Source organism: Jaculus jaculus, chromosome 3, assembly GCF_020740685.1.
Source record: "Jaculus jaculus isolate mJacJac1 chromosome 3, mJacJac1.mat.Y.cur, whole genome shotgun sequence".
NCBI classification, from domain to species: Eukaryota; Metazoa; Chordata; class Mammalia; order Rodentia; family Dipodidae; genus Jaculus; species Jaculus jaculus.
In genome coordinates this window covers 11,197,937-11,205,033 of record NC_059104.1, presented here as the reverse complement: position 1 = coordinate 11,205,033, position 7,097 = coordinate 11,197,937, and positions in this window count along the sequence as shown.

Genomic DNA, 7,097 nt, shown 5'->3' with positions numbered 1-7,097 from the left:
AGAGGCTGGAAGCCCTGGCGCGCCCATTCTCTCTCTCTCTCTATCTGCTTCTTTCTCTCTCTGTCACTCTCAAATAAAGTAAATAAAATTGAACAAAATAATAATAATAATCTTTAGCCTATATGTTTAAACATATAGAGTAATGCTTCACTCCCAAGATATCTCATTATGTTTTATGAATATCCTAAAATATGAAACCCTACGGTTTTACAAGCATTTCTCATGAGGGACGCTCTAGCTGTATTTGATCCTCAGACATGCACTGGGTAGATAATCACTGGTGAGAACGATGTGGACATTGTTAGAGAAACACAGGGAGATAGTAGTCTAGGTAATGAATTGCAATGCTGATTTCACTGTCTAAAAATGAATGTATCTGTTGCAGTTATCTTTTCATTGCTGGAACAAAACACCTGACCAGAAGCAGCTTATGGGAGGAAAGGGCTTATTTTAGGCTTATAGTTTTGAGGAGAATTTTCATCATGGAGAGGAGAACATGGTAGAACAGGCATCTGGGACATCACATCTTGTTACAACTACTGGGATGAAGCAGTCTGAGGAAGTTATCTCACAGCATCAGGAGATTTAGAGTAAAAAGCCTCAAGACTCACCCCCCAGTGACACCCCTCCTCCAGCACTTCCACCTCTCAAAGGTTCTGCCAGATGAGGACTAAGTAAGCTTAGTCAGAAACACTTAAGGGCTGGAGAGATGGCTTAGTGGTTAAGCGCTTGCCTGTGAAGCCTAAGAACCCTGGTTCGAGGCTCGGTTCCCCAGGTCCCACGTTAGCCAGATGCACAAGGGGGCGCACGCGTCTGGAGTTTGTTTGCAGAGGCTGGAAGCCCTGGCGCGCCCATTCTCTCTCTCCCTCTATCTGTCTGTCGCTCTCAAATAAATAAATAAAAAATTTAAATTAAAAAAAAAAAAAGAAACACTTAAGGCTAAGGAGGACACTGAACATTCAAGCCATCACTGTATCTGTTCTTAGTAGAGGGCCTGCAAAGGTAATTTAGAATATATATAACTAAAGAATATAATAATGACCTGTTAGAGCTTGGATAAAAAAGAAACACTTAAGGCTAAGGAGGACACTGAACATTTAAGCCATCACTGTATCTGTTCTTAGTAGAGGGCCTGCAAAGGTAATTTAGAATATATATAACTAAAGAATATAATAATGACCTGTTAGAGCTTGGATCTCTCCACTTAGCGGAGGTCATACCTTCCCCTTATCACACTCAGTCACTCAAATGCAAAATGAATTTTCTCTAAAGTATTTCTGATGAAATTATTTTCAAAGGTTGCAAGTGTGTGCTCAAGACCCAAGTGAGAAACAGCTGCCTGAAGCCGACTGCAAAAACTGCCATATTTGTTTGTAGCTGGGGAAAGAACTGATATACCAACATAGCATTGTTTTTTTTTTTTCTTCCCAAATCTGAACCTGTTGTCCCATTTTTGCAAGCAAATACTGTTAACTACTTCACCATCTCCCCAGCCTGAGATGTCCCATTTTTGGAATGTCTGTACCAGCTGTAGTCTTGTAAACCAGAGCCAGAAGAAAAAAAAAAAAAAAAAAAAAAAAACACTGACTGACAAAGAAACAGAAAAAGCATGCTTGGACCCCAGCAGTGGCCCCGTAAGCCAGCAGGCAATGTGAGAGTCAGCTTGCTTGTCCTAACTAGTTACACCTTTACCTTTCCAAATAAGAGGTTTTTAGACGTCACTCTCTATTAAGTCAACTGCATGGGGGAGGAAAACCATCTTCCAATTGCATTATACACCACTCATTTCCCTTTCCTATAGATTTTCCTCTCTCATCCTTCCAGGAACATTGATTTTCTTCCCAGGTTTCACAAAGAGCTCCGCTCCCCAAGCATCTTCATCTGGCCTGCTAACCAACGCATTATCCACACTTTTCCAGTGGCCGTGACTGTGTCATACCTGCTGCTTAAGGTGCTCCTTGGTTCCGTCCTCTGAGTGACAGTGGCCTGAATTTCTGACGCGCCTCAAGGAAATCTCTGGAGGAAAGGTGATTTTAGATCTCTGACTCCCAAAGATCCGGAAGCTTTTCACTGATGCTGGCTTCTTTTTATCACTGTGCGGTAGCCACTGCCTTCTCGGAGGTTCTACACTTGGTGCATTAGCAACGAAGTAGCCCTTCACGCTGGCAGAGTGCTTTTATGTTGCTCCATTACTAACCTCTTTGGCCTAATTCTACAGATGGGGAAATGGGCTCAGATCAGAGCAGGTTGCCTCCTCCCGAGGCTGATTAAGGAGCCACCAGGATCCCTGCTATTACCACATACACAGCTCACTTTTGGCATCCTGGAGTATGGAGACTTTGAGAAGATAGGGACAGCCAGCATGATCTCTGGAGCCTACTGTGAGCAAGAGAGACAAACAGCCGTGGTCAGAGACAATACTAGGTAGCATTGTTAAAATGGGGCTCTTTCAGGCTCTGAAATACATCCACACACGCCCGCACTGGATGCTCATAAACTCCGGGAGATGTACACGAAGCAGAGGTCGTTACCAATTTCACTTCACAGAAGGGAAAAGAGGATCCTGGTGGGTGGAGGGACTTGTCTAACTTTTCCCAAATCCCCGAGCTCCTAGACAACAATGACGGTCATGCATCCCCTTGAGCTTCCTGTCCTCCAGGCAAATATGACCGCAAAGACAGCTCTTACCCTTGTGACTTAGCAAGACCTCGCGGGTGACCCTTGTTTCTCAGTGACGGGGCCCGGCGCTGGGCCTCCCCATTCCTGTTCTTTGTCTCGATAATGATTCGTCTAGACAAAATACCTGTGAATTTGACTGTTTGGCAGTTTGAAAAGTGAAACTTTGTTCGAGAGATTTGTTGTGATTTAAATGGAAAATGCTCCTTCGCCGAATTATGTGTTTGAGTACCTGGCTCCCACCTAGTAAAACTGTTTTAGGAGGTTATGGAACCTTTGGGGCATGGGGCGTAGCTGAAGGGCCTGTGTCACTGGAATGTGCCTTAAAGGTTATAGCTATCTTGGAGTCCACCTTTACTTTCTGACCAGCCACCTCACACATCAGACATAGCACGTAGCCATTTCTGCCTGCACGTCTTCTCTACCATGATACATGGTGTTGCAGTCAGGTTCGCATTGCTGGCAGAAATCACCCAACCAAGAGCAGCTTGCGGGGGGAAAAAAATAAAAGGTTTATTTTGACTTGCAGACTCGAGGGGGAGCTCCATGATGGCAGGGGAAAATGATTGCATAAACAGAGGGTGGACATTGCCTCCTGGCCAACATCAGATGGAGAATTGCAACAGGAGAGCGTGTCAAACCCTGGCAAGAGGAAGCTGGCTATGACACTTACAAGCCCGCCCCCAACAATACACCACCTCCAGGAGGCTTCAATTCCCAAATTGCCACCAACTGGGGAGCTAGCATTCAGAACACCTAAGCTTATGGGGGACACATGAATCAAACCACCACATATGGCATCAGGGTACATGACTATATCCCCTGAACCATGAGTCAAAAATAAATACTTTCTCCATTAAGTTGTTTCTGTCAGGGGTCTGGTTACAAAAATGAGAAGAGTAATTAATACAATATTTCAGCCTCTCTTTATTTAACTTGGGACATATATATATATATATACATATATATATATATATATGTATGTATATATATGTATATGTATGCATATATATGTATATATATGTATATATATGATATATTATATATTATATTATATTATATATATTATATATGTTATATATCTTATATATTATATATATTATATATGTTATATATATTATATATATACACATATTATATATTATATTATATATATTATATTATATATTATATTATATATATTATACACACACACACACACACACACACACACACACACACACATATATATTAATCTGACAAGTGAGTACAGACTAGGAATCAAGGTTGGACTCCTGTTACTCAGTTGATGGCCACATCTACCACAGGCAAGGGTGGTTGAACTCTGGCCCTACTGTGAGGCCCTACTTGTGCCCACCATGGTTCCTTATTTGCTGTGTATATTCTCCAAATTATGCCCCATTGGAGGGTCTGGAATAAAGCTTGCGTAGGTTTGAATGGGAGATGTCTCCCAAAGCATCATATGCTTTGAATGTTTGGTCTCCAGGTGGCGGCATTGTGGGAATGGACTCTTCCTGGAGAAGGTGTGTTGCTTGGCGCAGGCTTGGGGATGGCGATAGCAAGTTCCCCTTGCGAGTCTTAGCTCGGCTCACACTCTTGCTGCTTCCTGCCAGCTGACATGGCAAGGTGGGCTGGTTTTCCTTTGCTGTGCAATCCTTTCCTTGCCATGATTTTTGGCTCCAGTTTTCCCTGGAGACTGTTAAGCCAAAATAAACCCTTTCTTCCCATCACATACACATGTAGTTTGCCCCCACCAAAACATGAAGGTAATTCCAACAAAGCTGTTTGATAAGAACTGAAGATCAAATCCAAATGTGCTCTGGGAAAGTGTCTGCCTCTTGGTTTTACTCTCATGGTTTATCTTAGCTGGAGATCAAGTCATCTGTGGTCTTCCCAAGAATGAGATGGCAGGGCGGAATGGCACGGGTTTGAGATGAAAAAATGAGAAATCTTTTTTTTTAATGAATGCCGGAGATGTCAGATCTTCTGTAGGAATGAGTTCAGCCTGTGCCAAAGGTCCCCGCTCTTTCCAGTTGGAGGAGCAGCGCTGAGGGCATGCCTGTGCAGCCTGCAGAGGCATTCTGACCCGTGCTGTGGGAGGGACAAGCCTCGACATTGCCTGTAAGCTGGGGACTCGGCTCTTTAGGACTTGTACAGGAGTCTCAGGGATTGTGTACCTGGTTGGTCCACTTTAAACACTTCTTTCATTCAATACCAAATAAAATGGATGTATTTCTGGTAGATGTTGTCACATTGCTTTACAACGGTGACACTGTATGAACGTTGCAGGGAATCTGTCTGTAGCTTGTTGACTTATATGTGTGTGTGTGTGTTGGGGGTGGGGCTACAGGCCACCCTCCATTATGCATTCACAAGGTTGTTCTGGAGGAACTTTCCCCAAGGACCCCGTGTAACATCACTTGCTTTCGTGACTGGCTTCCTTCAAATCCAATATATTCTGAAGGATGTGATCAGCAAGCAGATGGTTCACGCCAGTACACAAGCCGGGAAATGAGGCATCTAATTAACAGTTAGATAAGGGTGTGAGGTGATTGCAGAAGAGGAGTAGAGAGACCCTGCCTGGGCTCGGAAACTCCTAAGAAGGGGGAATCCGGGCTGGTGGAGTGACACTCTGATGAGTGGGGGCTGTTGGAAGTGAAAACACAGCCAGGGCCTTCACGCTGTGCTCATTAGAGCTTTACAAAATTCCCAATTATCTTTGGACCTGGCCGACAGCAGGACCCTTTCCACTGACCTGAGGAAAGAATCAATAGATCAAAAAGAAACACCCATGTTGACATCCTACAATGATTTGTCTCACAGGAAGCCAGTAGAAGTCAGAAATAAGGGATTCTGTGTTGCCAGTGATGGCTACAGGAAGGAATGAGTGTCTGCCATTATGGTGGCCAAGCAGAGTTTTCCAGATACGTGGTATGGCACCATGAATAAAGATCAGGATGAGTCCTGTTTGTGAGAAGAGGCCAACACACTCCCTATGAATCCCTAAGGGTGTCTTGGCTAATATGAAGGCTCCACCAATGGTGTCAAGATAGTGAGGTATCAAGATTCCTTCCTGTGTGCACATTTCATGTCTGTTCAAGCTGGGACAGAGGTGAGTTCTCCCCTTAGAACACGATCCTTCAATGTGAGGAGAGGACTGGACTCCATGTGACAACTTCCCTTGTGACCCAGGAAGTCTGTTACCACTCCATCCCCAGCCCGGTGCGTCCTTGTTATTTTGCGTTGCGCTTCCACCATGTTCTGAGAAGTTTCTTTTGTGAGTTGCAGATGGTAAAAGCATACACAGTACTGGGAGTCGTACGTAGCTGAGGTGACTGTCCTAATGCTCATGATGCTAGTAAGCCTGAAGAGAGGAAGACTGTTGCTTGTACCATATGGTAATGCTGCTCTCACCTTTAATTAGAGAAGCTTCTGTTTTCAGACGGTGTTGACCACTGTAGAGACTCAAAACTCATCCAAGTGCTGAGAAGAAGTGATAGTGGAGTGTTCGTTCAGCACTAAGTGAGACATCTCCGTCACACTATCCAAAGCTAAGGGACGATTGGAGAAGATGGCAGAAAGAATGTGTGCTCATGACCTCATAGTGGCTGATGCTACAATACCTGCATCATAGAAGGGGAAAATATGCCAACATCAAAATAGAAGAGATGGGCTGGAGAGATGGCTCAGCACTTGCCTGCAAAGCCTAAGAACTAGGGTTTAATTCCCCAGTACCCACATAAAGCCAGGTACACAAGGTGGCACGTGTGTCTGATGTTTGTTTGCAGTGGCTAGAGGCCCTGGTGTACCCATTCTCTCTCTCTGTTTCTCTCTTTCTTAAATAAATGAATAAAATATATGAAAAGAAAGGAAGATTAAAAAAAACCCCAATGTCATTCTTTACAGAAGATGAAAAAACAATATTAAAATTCATATGGAAACACAGAAGATCCTAGGTAGCCTAAACGGTCCTGAGTAAAAGGAGAAATGCTGGAGGTGTCGTGCTACCTAGAGAGATGGCCAGAACTAAGTGCCTACAATCCGGGCCCTCCTAAATTGGGATGTGATGTGGAGACAGGATAATTAGCAGAAACTCATGGGCCAGCTAGCTTGATGTTGGCAGTGATGAACAATGATAGACCCTGGCCCAAGGTGGAAGCCAATGACCTACACTGAGGTTGTCCCCTGGCATCCACATGTGCACCACGGCACACACGTGTGCCCACGCTCACACACTAAGATAACTAATTTCAATGGTATATGCACGCACTGAGATTTTACTCAGCCTAGAGGAATGAAGTTATGTTGTTGGCAGGAAAATGGAAGCTACTAGCAATTATCATATTAAACAAATGGAGTCAGTCTCATAAAGACAAATTGCTATTTTCCCTCATTTGTAGATCCCAGATTTTGGATAGATA